We start from the raw sequence: 24,083 nt of genomic DNA, 5'->3' as shown, positions 1-24,083 counted from the left end.
GTCAGCAGATTACTTACACCCCCTGACACTTCTTCGCCGGATAAACAGAAAAAAGGAGAGCGAGAGGGGAGAGATAGTTCTACTGGGACACAACAGCAGCTTTTACTCCATGTTATCCAAAGATTGCCCCGAGTCCAAAACTGATTAAAAGACACAATATTTGGACTGCAGCCGTTCTGGGCGACTTGAGCGTGGGACTAAAATTAACTCCAGAGAAAAAGAGGCAGAACGAAAGAAAGACAGACAGAAAGAATGAATGAAGAAAACATTGAAGCCAACACAAACTTGGTCTACTTAGACTATATTCCAATATATCCATAAACTGCAACAATATGCACAGTTTACTGTAGTGGGGACATGAGAGTAAACATGGTCAAGCTATGGGACTCTGGCTAAGGCTTCTACTTTTGTCATCCCAAGGAATGCTGTTATTTTCCCTTTAAGAGAAGAAAAGAAGAGGAGGGGATTGTGGGCCGGCTCCCACCCTCCCAGCTCCCTGGCTCTGCCTGTACCTGCAGGTAAAGCGCAAGCAGTGTGCACATTGCCATGGTGACCCAGGTGTGAGGGTTGGCCAGGTGTGGTTAGAGGGAGGGAGGGAGCTGGGAGAAATAAAGGTATCCCAGGTATCTGCCATGTCAGTGCTGGGCTGGCACAAGACCCAGGGATTGTGTGGCAGGCGCAGAGAGGGAAAGGGAGAGCGAGGCTAGGGCCAGGCATCCTTCACCTCCTCTCTCTCGCTGGGGCCTACTCATTAGGAGATGCTGGAGGAATGTGAGCTATGCGCTCTTTGCTCTGGCCCCTGTCTGGGCCTCTCAGGTGGGGTGGAGAGGTAGGCTGCTGTCACTCTTACTCACTGTCAGTCTATCCATAGGCTACTGTGAGAGCCTGGCACGGCCATGTACAATAAAGGTCTTCATCACAATCGCTGCCATTATAATCATCCTCATCAGCTTGATCATCACCATCTTGAGTTCATCATCCTCCTCCTCTTCATCCTCCTCCTGATTATCATAATATAATAATATAATATAATATAATCTAACCATTCCATTCAATTCCTGACAATATCATGCATTGTCTGAGCGACAGATTCCGACAGCAACAACAGTATCCCTGATTCCCTGTCCTATGGTTGGAGACATGAATCATGTCTGGCTCTGGCACTGACAAGCAGGGATAGGGAGGGAGGGAGGGAGGGAGGGAGGGAGGGAGGGAGGGAGGGAGGGAGGGAGAAAGGGAGAAAGGGAGAAAGGGAGAAAGGGAGAAAGGGAGAAAGGAAAGGCTGAGAGAGAAGCTGCCCGAGGGAGGAAACAGGAGACGCACTCTCACCTGGAGAGAGAGAGAATCTGAGCACCAGTCAGTCAGTCTGTCAGTCACTCCAGCCTCGGCCTGTTCCACGTTGAGTAGGAGGGGGGTCTTAAATCTGTTTGGAAAAGGAGAAAGCTATTAATACTTCATTCCATGCCATTCCCCCCCAGGGTGCTATTCACTTAATGAGTTCCAATGAAACCTAGTGATCAAAGGGCTGTTTCTGTTTCGAGGCCCAGTTCTGTCAATGAGCGTGGTGCGAGAGCCAAGACAGTGAAATCTATCATTCTAGACTATGACTTTGACATTCACCTGGGTCAGGTCATCCCAACCGAGCACCTCAACTCCGTCTGACTGGCTGACTCGGAGTCAGGGCTCTGTCAACACTGTAGGTGTGTCGCCTCCTGATCCCGGTATAGTGTCATTTACAGTGCCTTGCGAAAGTATTCGGCCCCCTTGAACTTTGCGAACTTTTGCCACATTTCAGGCTTCAAACATAAAGATATAAAACTGTATTTTTTTGTGAAGAATCAACAACAAGTGGGACACAATCATGAAGTGGAACGACATTTATTGGATATTTCAAACTTTTTTAACAAATCAAAAACTGAAAACTTGGGCGTGCAAAATTATTCAGCCCCTATACTTTCAGTGCAGCAAACTCTCTCCAGAAGTTCAGTGAGGATCTCTGAATGATCCAATGTTGACCTAAATGACTAATGATGATAAATACAATCCACCTGTGTGTAATCAAGTCTCCGTATAAATGCACCTGCACTGTGATAGTCTCAGAGGTCCGTTAAAAGCGCAGAGAGCATCATGAAGAACAAGGAACACACCAGGCAGGTCCGAGATACTGTTGTGAAGAAGTTTAAAGCCGGATTTGGATACAAAAATATTTCCCAAGCTTTAAACATTCCAAGGAGCACTGTGCAAGCGATAATATTGAAGTGGAAGGAGTATCAGACCACTGCAAATCTACCAAGACCTGGCCGTCCCTCTAAACTTTCAGCTCATACAAGGAGAAGACTGATCAGAGATGCAGCCAAGGGGCCCATGATCACTCTGGATGAACTGCAGAGATCTCCAGCTGAGGTGGGAGACTCTGTCCATAGGACAACAATCAGTCGTATATTGCACAAATCTGGCCTTTATGGAAGAGTGGCAAGAAGAAAGCCATTTCTTAAAGATATCCATAAAAAGTGTTGTTTAAAGTTTGCCACAAGCCACCTGGGAGACACACCAAACATGTGGAAGAAGGTGCTCTGGTCAGATGAAACCAAAATGTAACTTTTTGGCAACAATGCAAGACGTTATGTTTGGCGTAAAAGCAACACAGCTCATCACCCTGAACACACCATCCCCACTGTCAAACATGGTGGTGGCAGCATCATGGTTTGGGCCTGCTTTTCTTCAGCAGGGACAGGGAAGATGGTTAAAATTGATGGGAAGATGGATGGAGCCAAATACAGGACCATTCTGGAAGAAAACCTGATAGAGTCTGCAAAAGACCTGAGACTGGGACAAAGATTTGTCTTCCAACAAGACAATGATCCAAAACATAAAGCAAAATCTACAATGGAATGGTTCAAAAATAAACATATCCAGGTGTTAGAATGGCCAAGTCAAAGTCCAGACCTGAATCCAATCGAGAATCTGTGGAAAGAACTGAAAACTGCTGTTCACAAATGCTCTCCATCCAACCTCACTGAGCTCGAGCTGTTTTGCAAGGAGGAATGGGAAAAAATTTCAGTCTCTCGATGTGCAAAACTGATAGAGACATACCTCAAGCGACTTACAGTTGTAATCACAGCAAAAGGTGGCGCTACAAAGTATTAACTTAAGGGGGCTGAATAATTTTGCACGCCCAATTTTTCAGTTTTTGATTTGTTAAAAAAGTTTGAAATATCCAATAAATGTCGTTCCACTTCATGATTGTGTCCCACTTGTTGTTGATTCTTCACAAAAAAATACAGTTTTAAATATTTATGTTTGAAGCCTGAAATGTGGCAAAAGGTCGCAAAGTTCAAGGGGGCCGAATACTTTCGCAAGGCACTGTAGGTGGTGAGACAAAATCATACACTGATCTCAGACCTGCTGGAGTAGAACCTATTGGTGTGATGTTTTATGGTGGACTCAGGTCTTAGTTCAGGTCTGTGTGTACTTGTATGTGTGTTGACTGTCTGTGTCTGTGTTACGGTGCAGTAGACCAGCTAATGGCCTGTACAGTAATGAGACTGTGCATCATCCCCTCCCGAGCTAAACTAAGCTCTGCACAGTGTAATAGTCACTCCTTGTCAGTCAGGTGACAGGTCAGGATTCCCCATTCCCACCCAGCAGTGTGTACACAGGAGCCATCAGGACTGTCTCACAGTCACACAGCCTGCACTCTGTCTACTCATACACAGAGGAGAGGAACAGAGCAGAGTTTAACTGTAGCAGATATCATATGCAGACTGACTGACTGACTGCAGACTGACTGACTCACTGACTAATGCTTTGCAGGTGCTCAAGGGGCAGTTTGAGTTTGAGCAAACGCCAAAAGGATACCTGTAGGGGTGTGGGTATGTATCCAAATGTGGATAGCAATGCAGAGGGCAGAGACATGTTCCATCTCTGAGAACATCTGGGAGTGTGTGTGTGTGTGTGTACGTGTCTGTCTTGGTCTGTGAGTGTCTCTGTGCGGCCAGCCAACGTGCGTGTGTCCTGTCCATCGCCACCTGTAATGATGTGTTTGGAAGAGGTTGTCCTCCCTTGGTCCCGTTCAGCGTGATCTGCCTCTCATCTCACACGTCGGGCCCCTGGCCCCGCCTCGCCTCGGGTCCATTAACACATTTACTGCCTCTGGCCCAGCCCAGGCTGTGAACCACGCCAGGATGTGGCCACATAAATTCACTGGTTTTTGGCATGGGGGAGGCCATGATTTCTGACTCTCTTTCTCGTTGCCTCTCTCTCCCTATCCCCCTCTCTCTCTCTCTCCCTTCTCCCCCTCTCCTCGTCTGTCATGGTACAGACACTGCTGTTGGACCACAAAGGCATGATCCGACCAGCTGCTGACTACGTGCTCATCGTGAACACTGGGATAATGTGAGGAGGAGGAGTGTACGGCTGTGTGCATCTGTGTGCGACTGCACATACTTCCTCCCCTACATACTGATGCCAAGGGAATGTCAGCCAACTCAGCTGACCTGAGGACAGATCTCGTGGTGTCCAACTAGAAGACTTTAGCTGGGACACATCTTTCTTTGGGCAGGATATGAGGTGGCCAAAAGCGCCTGAGCTCAGATTTGTTCAGCTCGATCTCAATACCATCTGCTTCATGTGTTAGGGCTCTGTCCGCTCCAAAAGAAATTCATTCCGCGAGAAGTTTCGGTTAGCTCTAACACGGAAGAATTCGTCAAATTAAAGCACTACTCTAAGAATAGTGGAGAGCTGAGAGCCAATTGGAAATGACAGTATAAGGGCTGACTAAACTGGGTGAGTGACTGGGTAAGAATCTGCCCGCCATGCATCCTTGAATTCTTAAGACCGGCCATCATTAGTGACTTAGTCTGATGATCACACACAATCCCTCCCAAATCACCACAGATTGCTATTGTGCCGACTTTGGCCGTCAGATTGAGAGGAGCGAGGGGGAAAATACTGGGGTTAAAAGAAAAAGAGGTCCAAGCCTTTGAGTTTCCACTTGGGGATGGATAAGGAGACCCCTGCATGCATTCCCAGACGATGGTTCACAATTCCTGACACATCTCCTTGCCCAGTGATGAATACACTCTGACTGACTGCTAGCTATAGCCTAAGGTTATCGGTAACAGCTCACAGCTGAGAATCCATCACTGAGACACACTGTAATCATCACAGGCACAAACTGATCCAGTGTGTTACTTGATGTTGCTGTCCAATCAGTGTGGTGCTAGACAAGGTTCTTTCCCTGATATGCTTGACATCTCAGTTACTAAACGCAGTGTGCGACGTAACATTTTTGTCAAATTACTCAGTGTCACATAACCCTTTTAGGACAGGAAAAAAGCCCATCGAATGCCTTTCATTCTGATGAGAGATCACAAATTCTGCCCCATGATGGAACATTGATACATTTCCCAATGCCAGTGTGATTAGCTTGGGTCTTTCGGCATGGCATGTTCTATTGGTGTTTTAAATAGAACAGTCATTGCAATCATCTATTTTGACCCTTCTGGTTTGGTCCCACACACACACACACCTCCTCTTTCCCCCCCAGAGAGGCCTTCCTACGTCAGCAAAGACAATACACCCACCACACCATAGTTAATTCCCATCATCATGGGTTGAACCATCAACTACTAGCCCAAGACTCAGTCCAAATGAGATAACTGCCAACAGCGGAGAAGAGTGGACAAAAGGAGGATGTCAGTAAAACATTACCTTGCTATAAACACTGTTTTAAGAGAGTCATTTGCATTGGGATTAGTTTATACAGTGAACCCTAAATGACATTGTAAAGATGTCAGCTAGTTTCAGAACGACGGGCAACATCAGTACACGAGATGAGGCCTTTTCTCTTGTCCTCGTTGTGTTTTAAAAGGCTTGCGCCGTGCCTTAATGGTGCACTTTCAACGTCAGATTCACAATCGGCCCGTATCAGAGCAGCACGGCCCAAGGAGAACAAATCCCACACAAAATAGGGATGTTTTTTTTTTTGTACACCATCAAAAGGCTACTGGCTGTACTCCATATGACCAAATATGGAAGAAAAAAAAAGCTCCCTTTCCCGTAACATAACTGGGAGAGAGAAAAATATTTCTAGCTAACATGCTGTGCAGTGAGATACAGGCAGCTCTCACACTCATAACATACTGACCACAAAAGAGCGGGGTTAAAAGGGCCAGGGTTCAAATAGTATTGGGAATTGTTGAAGTACGTTGAGTTTTTGCTTGAAGTCTGCCTGGCGTGCCAGATGGGGTGGGGTTTGCACTTTTGGGGCTAGACCACAGTGGTTCCACTGCCCCAGGCAAGCACAATCAAGCACAGTTCAGCTATTTGAACGATTTTAAATACTATTTGGACCCAGGTTTGGTTAGGGCTGGCTGTATCTCTAAGCAACATGACGGATGATGCTGTCTCTCTGGTGGCATCTCTGAGACAGAGCAAAGTAAACCCAGAATATTATTAGCCTGACTTTCCCTAGACAAGAGGACCACATTGTGTGCAACTCTATATCTTTGTCTGGCTCGATCTCTATGGTGCAAGCGTGTGTGAACCTGTGGCAAAGGCTGACTCCATTTTAAGCCAGTAGGGAGTTGAAAATACCTAACCTTTCTTTGTTCACTTTTAGAAAAATATACTTTTTCCTCTTTCGCGAAAGTGCTTGCATTCTGCACTCTAAAGCCGGAAGGACTGTACCGTAGGTTACATTCCTCGTGGCTAAACATAGTCTCAATCCGAGGGGTCTCAGCCCTGCGCTACAGTTAGAAACCGTTTGTTTATCAGCCAACCAGACTATTTGGTCTCTGACAAATGCCTGCCACTATTGTCAATCAAAGAAGATAACCAAACGTCTGGCCAAGAGGAAAAACGCAAAACTCAGCAGTAGAACAAAGCTATAAAGAAGCTCACTTAGCTTTTTTTTCTCTCTCGTATTTAGTCAACATGGAGTGGTTTTAACTGTCAGCATGTAACCTTTGAAATAATACATCAAGACTCTAGTCCAAATATCCAGAAGGTCAACTCAATAAATATCTGCCTACGCTTGACGCAGGTTAGCGTTTTCATCATGAATATTGTTCTGGAGGCAGCTCTGTGGTCACTAGCTAGCACAGCCAAAGTCATACCATCTGATCTGAAATCTAACCCTAACCATAACCTTAACCACACTGCTAACCTTGAATTAAGACCAAAAATAAAATAATACAAATCCTGAATTTTTACAATGTAGCCAATTTTGACTTTGCAGCTGGCCTATCTAGTGGAAATCGCACGGTTCTGTCTCCAGGACAAGATTCATGACAATAAATGTCAACCTGAGCTCTTGACACAGGATATCAACAGCCTTTGTCTCATATAATTCCACTAGGACATACAGTACACTAACTGTCTCCATATTCTTTCTATACCGACGTTGGTATGAAGCCACTCTACAGCAGTTTGACAGAAGGGGTTGGGGGGGGGGGGGGGGGTGGTTACTAAATGAATCCTATTTAGTGGACAGGAAACTCACTCAGTGAAAACACACTCACTCACGACCGGGGACTTTGACGAATGACTCTCTCACCCCACCTTTTCAGGAGAATAGCTTCCTCTTCCTTCATCCTGTCTGTGTCCCAAATGTCACCCTATTACCTATATAGTGCACTTCTTCCAAAGTAGTGCACTATGTAGGGAATAGGGCGCCATTTTGGGACACGTCCCATTCGTGCAAACTCGCCATCTTGACACCTGCCGTCTTTTAGTAGAAACACCCTCCAAACGGGCCCTGAACCACTCCTCGACAGATCATTCATCTGAGGTTCACTGACCAGAGAGAGTAGCAGGGTGTAGCAAGGCTGGGGTGTTGACACCTACATGATGTGTTTTACTCAAAGCAAAGCACTACTGATGCCAGCACAACCAAAAGGTCTGGATCTGCTACTCTGGTATTGCTCTCTGTCTGCAGTTTGGGGGCCACTCGGGACGGGAGCACATCCTGTACCAAAATAGACCTGTGTGTCACTAGAGGCCCCATAGTAGGGGCCCTTACTCGTGTATGGAGCATGAGCAAGATGGAGCATGATAACATAGTGAAGCGTGAGTAACAGTCCCACCAAACCGTCGATCCGAGGCATTCCTAGTCGATCGCTAAACATTTATAGAAAAGAATAACGATAAAGCCAATCATTCCTACATTTTTCTGTCTCGCGCTGTTGGCAGTAGGTGGACTTGTTTCAGCTGCCCTGCATGCCGGGGAGGCGAAGTGTTCCCATTTCATGTGTCTGAAGGTACAAACTCCGCGTGCCCAGAGAGCAAATCAAGGGTACCTTTAGGCCTACCGCTAGCCAATCGGATTGCTCAGATCATGTGTCTGTCTGCAGCTTCCTTGAGCGTACAGCAAAGTAAGTTGATACTGTGATTTCAAAACATCGAAAACCATGACTAGAGAGAGACTGTCAATGAATGCAGCAAAGAGCTTTCGTTTTTATGAGTGAGTTCATGTTTAAGTTCATACTCAGCAGCACTGTCAACACTTTTTATTAAAACACTGCTATATGCCATAAAATGCGCTTCTCCACTTGCGCTGCAACCAGCAATGACGCTTCAATGAATGAGTAGCAAAGTGTATCTATAGGCTTGCGTTGTTGTTATTATTATTATTAGCAGCTTGTGTCTTTTTTTTTTAAATCAAGGAATATTTCACTTTCTCTGGTCATAGGAGTAACAACATGAGTTGGTGCAGAAATAATGCAATGTGACTCGAGTTTTGCTGCCAGCTGGAATACGGTACCCCCTATATGGTCAGTCTTAGCTGAGGGACGAGAGCTGAGGGACGGTCCGACTGCGAGATGCTCTCCCTCCGCTGAGACTGAACAACAAATCCAGGCACAATCAGTCCAGTAAAATAAAGAAAGCACATTATTTATACCCACTGAGATGTGCCTCACAAGTAATACAACAAGATCATATACCTCGAGTTTTGAAATATACTTAGAAAATTGTCTGAGAAGAACAACATTGGCAGGGCAATTCAAGCCTAGCCAATATGCACCGATAATGTATTGGGCCTATAGCCTACTACAGATATCATTGCTACAGAACTTTTTTTTAAATGTTGCATAGGCCTACGTTCTTTTAGGTTTTAAAATAATTCTGAGCCGTAGATCTCGGTCTTCATTATGACTCAGAAAGTGATCTCGAAAAGTTTGGGGAACCACAGGCCTATACAGTACATGTATAGCATGACAACGTCACAAGAGTTGTCTACAGTTTACAGTATGGGACTACAGAGGCTAGAATGTCCCCTGGTAAGCAGCTTATTATAGTTTGGGCCCCTATTCATATTCCATCTCCCATATGGTACATACATAGTGTATCATATAGTGAATCATATAGCTAGACAGGACAGGCACTCAGCCACTAGGCCTACAGACCAGTGTTCCTGCTGTAATCCCCTCTTGATTTGACAAGAACAAGATATTTAAAACACCACCTCTTTAAGGGTCTCAGGGGATCTGGGCTGAGCTGCCCAATTTTCTCCACATAATTATTATGACCCAGAGCAGTGGGGAACGGACTCAGACAGACACCGTATCTGTCACGGCACCTGGAACACATGTTCTGGAACATACAAATGTATTTCTCATAAAGCCCTGAGAAGTTCCTGATGTGTCTTGTAAAGAAAAAAAAAACAAGTATCGTACACCAAAACATTTCTGACAAGTTTCCCCCATAAAAAAACTTAATTATGTTTTGCGGAGATTGAGAGACCCTTCGATTGCCAGGAGGAAGAAAATGTGGCTATACTTTCGAGAGAAAAAAACTTACTGGGAAAAAAAGATGAATGAAAACATCTGACTGATTTATGTGCCTGGTCTGTATCACAGTTGGAGAAATGCCTTCCTGTCATGCCTTACATGGAAACATACAAGCAGCACGAGCCGCAAAGAAGCCATGGCGCAACCACTTACACACCAGGAGAGGCTTGTGAGGCCTGCTCAGAACATGACACAGGCACTGACAGATGTTTGTGTATTGCCTTTTTTTTCTGTCTGTGTCTACCCAGGGGGCCGTGTTGCCCCACAGAAAATTGGTACCATGATTACTGCCTCAAAATTACATGTTTTTACCTCAGAGCATACATTTTCATCAATCCGATCGTTTAGCCACGCGCAAATCTGCAAATCAGGCTGCGGAATGTGCTTCCTGAAGCGTTGCGCAAGGATATTCAAGGGTATTATGTGACAAGAGATCTTTCAAAATAAGGGGCCTGTTGCATTCCTGGGAAGAGATAGGAGAAAGATAGGGGAGAGAGAGAGAGAGAGAGAGAGGGGTAGAAGATAGAGAGAGAGAAGATTAAGATTCTAGCTCTAGCACGATGACCTCACCGAGGGCTATTACTCTGAGTGGACGGGAAAGGTGGAGAGGTCCAGCATTTAGGCTACTTCGAGACCCCTTGGGAAAACATTTTGGTTTGTTTAGTGAACAAATACGTTTAAAAAAAATACCTGTCAGGATAACTGATTATAATGGAGCTCGTTGTGAAGGAGTTTGGAGCTGTGATGGCTGCCGGAGGTGTTTTTGTTTTTGGAGGACGAGATTTTTATTTTATTTAACTAGGCAAGTCAGTTAAGAACAAATTCTTATTTACAATGACGGCCTAGGAACAGTGGGTTAACTGCCTGTTCAGGGGCAGAACGACAGATTTGTACCTTGTCAGCTCGGGGGTTTGAACTTGCAACCTTCCGGTTACTAGCTCTAACCACTAGGCTACCCTGCCGCCCCAGATAGAGGACGAGGTCTGTTGCTCTTTGCATCCAAGCGTCACTCAGCAGGCCTGAGCACATCTGTATGGGGGGGGGGGGGTCACTGCATTGGGGCTAAAGGCAAGGTGTAACACAAAGAGATGTGTTCAGTAGCAGTGCAGACTGATGAATGGGAATGGGAGTGGAAACTGTGACCAGAGACCAGCTAATTTATCAGTCAAGCTCCTCTCTTCCGTAAACTCCTATCTGTTGAGGTTGTCATTGCACTGCTAAAAACCATGGTCTTAACTGTGATGTGATGGATGTAACGAAGCTGTCCTCCAGTCAAGTCTACTTCCCACCACCACAACCAAATCCCTTGGTGAGATATCCGTGAGGGAACTGGGCCATTCTAAACCATCCACTTCATTTTGAAGAGCCATATCAACAACACCGCCATCTTAGACAGAAACCAGGAGTCTCCTATTCCAACCCTCTTGGTGTTCTAGAGATGCCTTGCTTACGGCGCAATGTCTAGGTCTGTCTGTGTGAAATAAATATGAACGTCTATACAGTGTGTTTGCCTCTAGTGTAAATATTGCTCTTCTTCAGACTCTGAGCCTGCAGCTAGCTCAGCGTAAGGAGAGTGTGATATCATTGGAATCGATAGTGGTGAGGTTCAGCTCCTCAAGACCAAACATTCCTGTCTGAGTGGAGAGAGGAGACAACCCTTCTTGTGCCTCAGTGTTCTCCTATCCAGGAAGCTAGGCTGCACTATAGGTGATCTCGTTTCTGTGCATATTTCTGCTGGATGCTATTATTAGCGTCGCAGAGGGCCAGCGGTCTGTCTGGGAGGGGTTGAAACTCTGTGTGCCTCCCCGAGGCGCTAGTGGGGGCCAGAAGCCATTGATCTCCATAAAGCACAGGTATATATATATGTTGTTGATATGTATATATATATATATATATATATATATATATATATATATATCTCTTCTCCTAGTCCTATCTGTCAATGGGCCCCATCCGCCCGCAACCTCCACACGCAAACAAAACAAAATCTCAATAGATCTCAGTAGCATAGCCATTTTTGTCAGTGAAACATCTTGAGCGTTGGCAGTGTGTTAAATTATGTCAACTCAGCGGTGCTTGTCTGTCAGGACAGAAGGCCGTTCCCTTCTCTTCTTCCCCCCGTGGCTCTGACTTCTGACTCTGCTGCCAGGCATTTCAGGAAACACTAGAGCTCTAGGAGACATAACAAAGCACTCACCCTGTCTCTTTCTCTTCCTCCTTCACTCTTTCTCTTACTATCCCAGTCTCTCGCTCTCCCTTCTATCTTTCTTTCTCCATCTGCCCGTCTCTCTGTTTCTCTCGCTCTCTGTCTCCTCTCGCTCTCTCCCACTACTCTTTTTTTTTTTTTATCTCTCTCTGTCTTGTCCAGTCTTGGAAGCCTCATGGTTAGTTCTTGTGAGTGCCTTAAGTATTTTTGTAAAATGGCGCGTTGCCTCAGATATACAATTTCAGACTATAAAGTATTTTTTACGTGCCTACTAAAGCTACGTCACTGACACAACTCTAGGTAAGAAGACTACTCCTCTCTTTCAACACGAGGTGACATTTACTGCCAAACGAAGGATAAAATTCAGCTTTATAGGTTAATGCATGTTATTTAAACCGTCTAATTCCTAAATCTATTAGAATAACACATCTCAGACAACCATGAAATTGTAAATAATGAAGTAGTCGGTTCAGGAGAGTGCTCAGGTTCGCTTTATAGGGGTTCGTTCAATTTTAGCTAATGGCAAAACTGGAAATTAGATGACTCTGTAAACTTAAGTATAATGGGAACAAATCTGACCCCCCCCCCCGATTTATTTTCTGCTAGTAATCTGCTCAGAAGGAAAACCATCTCCTTTTCACATGATACCCATCCACCTGAGCCACACACACACACACACACACACACACACACACACACACACACACAACCTTATTCACTTCCAGTCGGTTCCCTCTGTTTATGTATTGAACCTGAGTGACTGGTATTTAATTTCGGATGGGCTCAAACCCTGGGCCAGGCAGGGGTGGTGTACTATTACTGGTCATTAACTTTAACCTGAACTAATGGCTGCTTATTATCCAAGGTGGTCCCCCAGATGTCTGTCATAGTAAACGGGTGGCACAGAGCTTCAGAGCCCAGACCAGTCAGACATCCTCTCCTCTGTCCTAGAGAATCTGCCAACCCGGGGCAGACATAGACACAGGCCTCCCCCTAACAAGCCATCATTGTTCTACTTTTTCCTGTGTTTTGTTACTCAGCTGCTGGGTTCATTAAAGCAGGGCTTAATGAGGCCTGCCAGCTTGTCACCCCCAACACCCCTCTCTCTTCTAACCCTCACCCCTAGTACCTAACCCTATCCTTCCCAAATCTCCAACCCCATCAACCACACCCCCTTCTACCCTCCTCATCCAAACCCTCTACACTACTCAACTACCTCACACCAAACCAACCATTTAATCTACTCCCATCTCACCCAACGTCATACACCCACACCCCTTCCCTCTTCCATCCCCTCCACCACACTCCTCTCCCGAAACCTCCACCCCACCCAATCGCATGTGTTCAATCTATTCAACCCATCTCACTCAGACAGAGTTAGCCTTGTCTTGTCTTAGCTAGCTAGCAGAATGCTCCTCCTCATGAAGACCTGTCTGCATTTGTCTGACGAGAGGAGAGCCATTGGGGCGGCAGGGTAGCCTAGTGGTTAGAGTGTTGGACTAGTAACGGGAAGGTTGCAAGTTCAAACCCCCGAGCTGACAAGGTATAAATCTGTCATTCTGCCCCTGTACAGGCAGTTAACCCACTGTTCCTAGGCTGTCATTGAAAATACAAATTTGTTCTTAACTGACTTGCCTAGTTAAATAAAGGTAAAAAATTACTGCTAACAGGCCTGTAATTAAGAAGCGCTCACACTCCATTAATGAGCATGCTTACTTCACTTAGTCTAACCGTGCATTGCATAAATAAGCAGCGGGGCCTAGCAGATTTGCTCCATTGTCTTTGGGTAGCCTAGCATCACACTTGTTAGCGAGTTGTTGTTTTGTTGGCATGTGTGGAATTGACTGACTGCCACTGCTTTTTGCATTTAAATTTGTTAGCCGGTTTTCTCGGTCTGTCAGACTATTGATGCTACATATTGGGTCTTGTTCCATTAAATAATTAGGCCTACTCATCAATTTATCTTTAACTGAAGATGGCCGGCCTGTTAGGTAGAAGGGTTTGTTTTCAATAGTAATAAAACTACTTCACTATACTTGAATCAATGAATCAGCTATCTTCCTACAAGTGTACGCAGGAGAGTTGAAACCCAGCATGAATCTGAATCTGTCCCTTCTTAGCAGAGTTTTGGCTAGCACCTTAGCACCATTGCCCTAGACCTGGGCTGTTTAACAATAACATGACTGATGGTTTCTCCCAATCACCTTGAGCAGGTCTCTTATGAGGTAAGACATTCTCGTTTGCCAGCCTCTCTGCCTGCAGAGGAGCTCTGATTAAAACCCCTTTCAAAAGGCAGTGGTTATGTCCCAAGTGGCACCCCATTTCCTCTATAGTGCGCTACTTTTGACCAGAGCCCTATGGGGCCCTGGTCCAAAGTAGTGCACTATTAAGGGAATAGGGTACCATATAGGACGGAAGCAGTCCACCTGCCAGCTCCATGTTACCCAACAGTGAAGTGAATTTATGAATTACCCGATACTGAAATGATTCCAAACTAACAAATTCAAGCTGGGCTCGGGTCTCGCACAGTACTGTATGTGGATGAGGGGGATACTTACATTCCCCTTTCTCTGAAGTGGGGGAGAAGTCTTTGGCATTATTAGATGCCAGGAGAAAGAGAGAGAGAAACACAACACACAGTAATGCACGCACACACACACACACACACACACACACACACACACACACACTATAACTGCTATATTGGGGATGGATCCTCCATGTCAGCCATTTGATGATTTGATCTCCAGCTTTAATCAGATTTCATTGCCTTCCTCTGTATGGAAGCAATGACATGTGGAGTGGAAAAGAAATGGAAGGGGAGATCTGCTCGCTGCGCCGCTCCTCTCGTTGCTTGTAATACATTCCTGAGCAACCCTCAGAGGCTTATGCTTATGCTTATGCCGGAATATGCTTCTGATTACAAGGGAGAGAGTACACTCAATAAATGCACTCTTAAACAATTACTACTGCTCCTAATACCATCCAGAACACAGACCCCAGACCGGGCTGGCTAATTCAGGTGGGTAACATTACTGGAGACAATTTGAAGGTCTGCACCTTTAAAAACATAACATTTGGCTCCAACAGGAAGAAAAATGGCAGCCGTCATCGCTTCGGATTGCTGCTGTGCTGTGCAAGGGAGCGTTGTCCCTGATCCAGACAGGCCAGAAGGATCGAACTGTATTGATACCGTAGTTCCAAAGTCAAAGTCTTTTGAACTGAAGCAGCACAATCAACATAATGAAGCGACAAAGTTTGTTACATCAGTTCGTTTCAAAGGGTAAAGGTGATCTCCCAATAAAGTGTTACTCAAAGTACAGTAGTGTTACAACTAGCACAGCACATCAGCACCCTGTGTCATACCAGTCAGAGCCTAGACATGTGTGACACACAGATGAGTAACATCCTCATCTCTCGTGTGCACTCACTGTACGGAGAGTCAGCAATAAAGTGCAGAATCCTGTCTCCAGAACCCTACGCCTGCATAACTCGAGGTTTCACAGACACACAAATCATCCATTGATGTCAATCGGAGAACTCGATGCAAATCCTCCAGTTTCTCAAGTTAAAAAAAGGTACCACTTTGCGTGTCTGAGCCGGAGGTAAATCCAATGGCTGTATATGAATGGTAAAATCCCCTTGTTACCCAAGAGCCTGATTCCTCCATCTGCTCTGTCCCATGAGAGCCAGCATTCACCATGAAACCACCACACTCCCCTTTGCTCTCACCACCTCTACCATCCATACAGTTCCACACACGCACGTACAAACTAATTATTATTAAGTAGCTGGTTCCAACACATAAAATGATGCGTTTGCTAAAATATTAATTCAACTAGAAATTATTTTTTGGGCTGTGGAACTAGTTACACACACTGCTGTTAACATACAACATTTCCAATACACATTGAGCATGTTCATTTATACAGTAATTAATATTCAACATTTCCTCACTTGGGATTTGAACTCACAACTACTCAGTTCACAGCGTTCTAATCTTCCAGCTACGCCACCATGTCTGTGTCAATAACTGATTTCACCTGTATTGCTACACATTGGACTTAAAAGTAAACCTCAGATCTGTTAAAAGTACACTCAAGAAAAACTATTTCATTTATCATAGTGATTAAGGAATAACATTAAAACAAAGTAAAATGGCCCACCAACAACCTTACAGAAAAACCAAACATTGCTTAAATAAGTCAGTCAAATCAATAATGAGAGAATAGTCAGATTAACTGATAATTAACACAGACATGGTGGCATAGCAGGAAGCTCGTACTGCCATGAACCAAGAGATTGTGAGTTCACATTTTTTATTTAACTAGGCAAGTCAGTCAAATTCTTATTTACAATGGCGGCCTACCCCGTGCCAAACCTTAACCAGTGAGGTCATGTGTTTGGAGATGGAGAGAGAATCTATGAATAACAGCACGGGTATGAGGGAAGAGATGTGTGTGTGTGTGTGTGTGTGTGCCTGTGTCCCAGGTGAGGACATGTTGAATACTAATTACTGTATAAATGAACGTGCATAACGCAATCATGTGTCAATCTGGTTGAAAGAGTATATGAGACAAATTGAGCAAAGACATCATTTTAAGTTCAACATTTTCTAATGTTGGGCCAACTAAAAATGTTAAGTTCAGGTAACACTTTGACCGAAAAGTTGAGTAAACAAAAAGAAAATGCTGTGGAACCAGTTATTTAATAATAATTAGTTGAAACAACTAGATTTGAGGGTGTTTTATTTTTTTAAGTGCACGCACACACACACATCTGTTCCCTCATACCTGTGTCGCTATTCATAGACTCTCTCTCCATCTCCATCTCCAAACACATGACCTCACTGGTCCTCCACTCAATAGCATCTTTCACACACACTGTTGGGATTTACCTCACTATATTACCTATATGACCTTTAATTCCCACAGGAACCTACAATATGGGACTTTTAAAAAAGGTGATGAAAGCCTTGATCAGCTATGTTTGTTTAGTTTTGGTGGCTGAGGAGAGAGAGGAGGAGGGAGGAGAGGGAGAGAAGGAGGAATGTTAGCAGGCTGTAAAGGGGGGGGGGGGGACGTGAAGAAACTTAGTGCCGGTGGACTTGTCGAAGCACTAGGCATGTCTGTGGTCCCTATGGGAAGACGAAAACACAGAGCAAATCAGCTCGCAGAGACATTTCCTGTGCTTGTTTTATCAGATGAGGAAAGAAGCCCAGGGGCAAAAGGCCTGCTCGACAATGTTACACACTTTCAGCCCCGTCGCCGTTTTGGGAGCTGAACATAACACATCTTTAGAGGATGACATAAGTAGTAGTGTATGAGAATCGGGGTAGTGAACTGAACTCACACTCCCACGATAACCCTCAGCCTTTAGGTTTATACCTTGGGGTGAAAAATGTACTTTTACCTTATAAGACTTGGGTTGAGTAAGCCAAGGGATCCTGTACCATTGCCCATCTTCTAAAAAGAGAGTTTGTTGTGTTGTGAGTGAGTTGGATGTGAAAATATCCTTATACAGCTGGTGGAGTTCTGGAGGCCTCGCTGCCTGCCAACTGGCGTTCAATGGGTAAATGTGCCAATTATCAACACAGTCTGCCATGCTACCAATTAGGGAATCTGGCCTTGAATGATAGCACTTCAAAGTCTAAGAAATGTGGGAGAGGTTTGATCTAAAAGGCCTTCTAATCTGAGCCACAGCAAAAAGAACGAGTGTCAGCGTTCTTCTTCATCACCAGGGAGAAATCCAGACTCTTCGTTCCCCAGAAGAGTTCTACTACTGCCAGACTCTCCATACCAAGGACTGAGGAGACATACGAGCCTGGTTTGGCACGGGTTCTAAAGCAATGCAGAACCTTTCCATTGCAACCTGGCTGGGTAATGAAGAACAACAAACAGAATATAAAGTTGAATTACAGAGAGGATGTCATGCCATGAGAGGAAAGATTCAAAAGGAGAGAGGAATTTTTTTGATTTATATATTACTAACAAAACATCTGTAAGCCACTTATTGCATATTTGCTGGGTCCTAAATAAACTAAATCTAGAGTTTCAGTTTCAGCTGGCCGCTCTTACTTCACAAATTAGGAATGCCGCATTTGACCCATTTATTTTGATCGTCACCAGTTAAGAGTTAAGCAGATTCCTTTTTTTCCCCTCAAATTTTCCAAATGTGCTCCAACTTTACCATATTATACAACTTACTGTGTGGTTCTGGATAGGGTGCATTCAAATTACATGCTATCAAAGCTGAAAATAAATAACAGTGAGTATGCTGTGGCCAGAGTCCAGGGCAGAATCACTTGAGGTTGAGTTCCATGTCAATCATCCTCCACTTCAAATGAACTGAACGCTCCACGAGAACAGTTGTCGAGAGGACACAAATTGGAGCTTTGTGTGCTCCAATTCGATTTCTCCCTTGGAGACATTGACGATGCCGACTCTTTCAATCAAAAATGAAGAAGAGACATCTTTGTCGTGTAACTGACAGCATATAAATATGGCTCCTCGATCCCACAAATATATCTTGAGGCAGAAAATCTGCATAAAATCAACCCAAGTGGCAATAAACTGAACTAGGCAAAGCATGCTTGACATACTTTAAGTTGTCCATATTAAGACAAACCAGAAAATAGGCTCTGGCGAACTCTAAGAAGCCTGTGTATGATTGGATTTACATGTCAACATGTAATCATTTTGAACTCCTTGCAGAACATTTGACAAACATAAATTGAATATATTTCAATGGTAATAGCAAAAACGAACAAACAAATAGTTTGTGTTACACAATTTCCGATGCGAGTTAACTTTTTCGTACTTCAGTTTAGTTGGCAGCCTCTCTCAGTCGTGGTAATAGTAACTGTAGGCTTGCAGGCTGCAGCAGAGATATTAAGAACTTCTGGAACTGAATACTGCAGTGGATTAAAGCTCTGCCTCGCATCACAGAGGCACTGCAGAACTCTGGGTCTGCATTTACACAGGCAGCCCAATTCTGATCTTTTTTTCTCTATGAAAAATATCTGATATGAAAAGATTTGATGTGATTGGTCAAAATTGTGCTGCCTTTGTAAACAGAGAGACACACAGGGGGAAAAAAACTGAGATATTTCTCATGAATCCTAAGAGGACGCCACCTTTCAAAGACATTATGATTCAACTAGCCTTCTCTCAAATACTAACTGTGTCTAACAAATAGCTTTTTTCTCATAACCACAGTGTCTCCAGGCACTCCTTGAAAGAGAGAGGGCCTGGATTCACATCGTCCTCAATAACTTCATCAGCTTCTCAACCCTGAAGACAGTGGTATTGATTGAGTAGATAGAATGTGTGTTTTCACACCTGCAGGGACCTTGAACACAAGTAGCTCAGGTCAGTCAGAGAGCAATGAAAAGTTATCTAGTACAGTTAAGGGGATCTACTATATTGTTTGTGAATCTAAAGGCTGCATTTAAGCCCTGCCCTTGGCCACAATCTATCGCACGCTCCAGGGTGAAGCCTCATGTCTATGTCCAAGTCCCATCCCAAAGTTCCAATCTTTGGCCAACTAGGCCTAAACTCCCTTCTCTGGTCCTTGAGGGTGTATTCTCCTTCCTTGACCACTGGTCTGAAGCCATCTTTACGTCTTTTTGAGTAATGATTAAGGTTATGGAAGAACTGATCCTGAAACAGTCTGTAAATGAAGGGCAGAGAGAGCAGAGTAACGACAGCCTGTACTACACAGGGCAAACCAGGCTCCGGAAACCCAGGGCAGTGTTCCCTACATCCTGCCCGGGCCCTAGCCCATGCCAAACCCTTGTTATCACTGTGCAGAATTACCTTCAGACCCCCCCTTCCCTCTCTCTCTCTCCGCACAGCCCAGCGCATAACCCAGGCTCTTTATACGCTAAAGAAAAGAAGCCGAAAGAGGCAAAAAAAAAAGAGGCAGAAAGAGACGAAAAAACGAAGCCTGGCTGTTATGCATTCCAAAGGCTATTCCAATGGTCTGTCAGCAGGTTCAATCTGTTCCTTATAAGGCATTCCCCTCATATTTTCCAAACACCGCAGTGTTATCAGATACAGCTTCATGGACAATTACTGTGCTGTCTAGCTTGGAGAATTCTACAGCTCCATAGCCCCCGAACCCCCCTTTTCTACCGTTCACTCACTTCACAGCAACTGCTTTGTAATCAACCTGAGATCAAACGGAAGGCTGAGATAAACTACGTTAAAAAAAAATAAAGAAAAAGAGGTGGTTGGCCCAAGTGATGGTGGGATTGCACAGGACATGATTCCTTCAAACTATTTGGATGGATTCATTTGGAGTTATTGCATCTCACTGCAATGGTTTACTGTACCACAATGCGGTCAGATGAGAGAGAGAGAGAGAGAGAGAGAGACAAGGTTCTTGGAATACCACACACTGTTTGGACAGTGTTGAATCAGTGAGTGGCCTTCTACAGCCAGTTATAACATCAGCGTTTCCTGCTGCTTTGATAAACTTAGATATCAAGTTGATTACTCAGATTAATCATGGTTTAACTGGGCTCAACTGGTGCTGTGTAGCATCAGCTAGATCTACACAGGGATAAGGATTCTAGCCAACCCAGTGCAGATGGTTAAGCCTACCCCTGATGAGGGCCAAGGCAGTCATTTAGACCCCCAGTGGAGAGGACCTGACCTGATGGATCCTTTGCTTTCATGACATCCCTTGGCTCAGGCAATTGAAGACAGCTAGTATTCGTCTACAAGAGACAGTAAAATCCCACAACACAGCGCTAAGGCCATAGTTTGCTGTTGGAGACTGTCCAGTGCTGGCAAAGGCTCCCCACAAATATTTTGGGATGTATTTTGGGTAGACAGAAAATGAAAGGAAAGTGCTTTTAAGTGGAAAATTCTTTATTTTGTGTAAAGGAGGATGTTGTTTTGTTTGTTTTTCATTGAGGTATTATTCAGTTAAAACTAATGCATTCATAACGTAATTATTTATATAGGTGTAATTCATCCTAAAGTTAGCCCACTGGCAAATACCAATCAAAAGCATAATTAAATCATCACATGCCACATTACCTGAAATTGTCAATTAATATGCAGCCTATGTATTGTCTATTATAATGGAGAGAGATCTGTCTCCCATCCCTCTCCATGAGTTTGGAGACTGCCTCCTCATATTTGTCTGATAAGAATCTATGACATGGGGCGGGTAGGGACTGAGGGGACATTCCAGAATTCACATCCAGATCGGTAATAGGTTTTGTAAAGTGATTTGCCATATAATGAAACATATTATACTCGATAACAACCACATTTCATTGCCATGCACAAATAATCTACATGAACTCTTTAATTCTTTATAGGTTAAATGTAGTTTTTGAAAAAGTTATTAGGAATCTGCTGGTGCGCAGTTTGCTGTAAAAATCTATAATTTTAAAATGACATAATAAATTGCAGCATTGCGTAGCCCCAAAAGAGCATTGCACAAGTTGTAAACATAAGCACTACGTTCGTGCGCGCTACACAAATTTCACCAAGTTGGATAAACAACACAAACTATTTCTGAGGCGCAAAACTTACCTATTGAGTTCACAAAGTAAATTATTGTTGATTCACCTGGGTAGCAAACAACCACGAAGCAGGTCAGTCAATGTAAAGAGATAGAATCTGCCTTCGGATCGGTCTGCTCCACAGTATTCAATAATAGGCTACTACAAAGCGTAAGCCCCTCCCTTCAAAACATAATCGCACACATCTCCCATAATGTTTACCGCTGGAGAGCCCTATGCATTGTCCGTAGTCTGGTCCAAGAGCTACCAAGCCTATGTATTTAAAAATTCATTCTGGCCAAATTTGTCAGTGAAAAAAAAATGTCAAAAGTCAAAAACTCAGTCCATCATTTCGTAAAAAAGTGAAGAAATAAATGCCGACATTGAAAGTAATACCACAAAAAAATCGAAGCAGCCAAAACTCACTTGCAGAATGTCCTTTTTTGGTTATCCTTCAAGGGGCCTCTGAAAGAAAATCCTCTGTCAGGAAAGATCATATGAAATGTTAATCTTGGCGAAAATGGGGCCGTTTGCTCAAACAAACACTTAGAGACTAGCGTAAAAACAATTTAGAAAGGACTCAAAATATCCCCCATTCTTTTGATACATGTTGGGATTAACCAGGTAATAAAGTGAGACTTTTTACACATTCGTGTATTGCAGGGCACTTTTAAAGTTCTTTAGACACCGTTTTTACTCATTCAGTTATGTAATAGCCTACATTTTTGTGTGATGAATTTGTTTGAGATGTCATTCTTAGCATTCTGGTCCATTGTGACCTTTTTTTGTCAACAAATTTTTAGCAAAATTAAGTTGAAAAGCGTATTTTCCAGATGTTGACATTAGGTGCAATTTAGGTGCTTGAATTAAAGAAGAAAATAAGCATTTTCCGTACATTGAAATCAGGTGCATTTTAGGTGCTAAATGAAAGGTGAAAATACATATTTTCTGGACATTGAAAATACTTTATATCCAGATGTTCTCAGGGTAAGCACAATAATACTTTTCCAAGCCTTATTATAGGAGAGAGGTGCCAATTGAAGATTGCAACATAATGTACATAACATAATGTTCATTATTTTTCCCATCCGTCACGTGTACAGTGCATTCAGAAAGTGTTCAGACCCCTTGACTTTTTCCACATTTTGTTACATTACAGCAGAAAATGATTAAATTGTCCCCCCATATATCTACACACAATACCCCATAATGACAAAGCAAAAACTGTTTTTTAGAAATGTTTGCAAATGTATATATATGTGGGGAGAACAAGTATTTGATACACTGCCGATTTTGCAGGTTTTCCTACTTACAAAGCATGTAGAGGTCTGTAATTGTTTTTATCATAGGTACACTTCAACTGTGAGAGACGGAATTTAAAACAAAAATCCAGAAAATCACATTGTATGATTTTTAATTTAATTTGCATTAATGCATGATGCTGCCACCGTAGGGATGATGCCAGGTTTCCTCCAGACATGACGCTTGGCATTCAGGCCAAAGAGTTCAATCTTGATTTCATCAGACCAGAGGATCTTGTTTCTCAAGGTCTGGGAGTCTTAAGGTGCCTTTTGGCAAACTCCAAGTGGGCTGTCATGTGCCTGAGGAGTGGCATTGATCTGGAGTGCTGCAAAGATGGTTGTCCTTATGGAAGGTTCTTTCATCTCTACAGAGGAACTTTGGAGCGCTGTCACAGTGACCATTTGATTCTTGGTAACCCCCCTGAACAAGGCCCTTCTCCCCAACTGCTCAGTTTGGCAGGGCGGCCAGCTCTAGGAAGAATCTTGGTGTTTCCAAACTTCTTCTATTTAAGAATGATGGATGCCACTGTGTTCTTGAGGACCTTCAAAGCTGCATAAATGTTTTAGTACCCATCCCCAGATCTGTGCCTCAATACAATCCTGTCTCAGAGCTCTACGAACAATTCCTTTGACCTCATGGCTTGGTTTTTTCTCTGACATGCATTGTCAACAGTGGGACCTTATATAGACAGGTTCCTTTCCAAATCATGTCCAATCAATTTAATATACCTGTAACGGTTGTCGTCGGGAGAAAGAGAGGACCAAGGTGCAGCGTGGTAAGTATTCATTGTAATTTAATAAAGAATGAATACTGAAACCAAAACAATACACGACAAACGAACAGTCCTGAACGGTGCAACAAAACACAGAACAGAAAATAAACACCCACAAAACACAGGTGGAAAAAGGCTCCCTAAGTATGATTCTCAATCAGAGACAACTAATGACACCTGCCTCTGATTGAGAACCATACTAGGCCGAACACAGAAACCAACATAGAAAAACAAACATAGACTGCCCACCCCAACTCACGCCCTGACAATACTAAAATAAAGACAAAACAAAGGAACTAAGGTCAGAACGTGACAATACCACAGGTGGATTACACTCAAGTTGTGGAAACATCTCAAGGATGATCAATCGAAACAGGATGCACCTGAGCCGAATTTCGAGTTACATAGCAAAGGGTCTGAATACTTATGTAAATAAGCTATTTCTGTTTATGATTTTTAATAAATGTGCAAACATTTCTAAAAATATTGTGT

General features: G+C 43.7%; 1 protein-coding gene across 33 annotated transcripts in view; it reads right to left on the bottom strand.

Moving 5' to 3' along the window:
• Positions 1-22,203, bottom strand: part of LOC110500219 (non-muscle caldesmon) — a 57,688-nt gene extending 35,485 nt beyond the window's left edge. For 15 of the 33 annotated variants that reach the window (XR_005038574.2, XR_005038573.2, XR_016490229.1 and 12 more), the window contains exons 1-2: positions 21,549-21,996; positions 1,330-1,423 (exon numbers count right to left, since the gene is read on the bottom strand). The gene's annotated coding sequence lies outside the window, so the exon portion shown is untranslated. Of the gene's footprint in view, positions 1-1,329; positions 1,424-21,548 lie in introns of all 33 variants that reach the window. The other 18 variants (XR_016490233.1, XR_016490231.1, XR_016490239.1 and 15 more) reach the window with 6 other exon arrangements.
• Positions 22,204-24,083: the final 1,880 nt, after the last annotated feature.

The sequence above is a fragment of the Oncorhynchus mykiss genome, chromosome 21, assembly GCF_057628025.1.
Source record: "Oncorhynchus mykiss isolate SJ-2025 chromosome 21, ASM5762802v1, whole genome shotgun sequence".
In the NCBI taxonomy this organism is placed as follows: Eukaryota; Metazoa; Chordata; class Actinopteri; order Salmoniformes; family Salmonidae; genus Oncorhynchus; species Oncorhynchus mykiss.
This window is presented reverse-complemented; position numbering and strand designations above follow the sequence as displayed.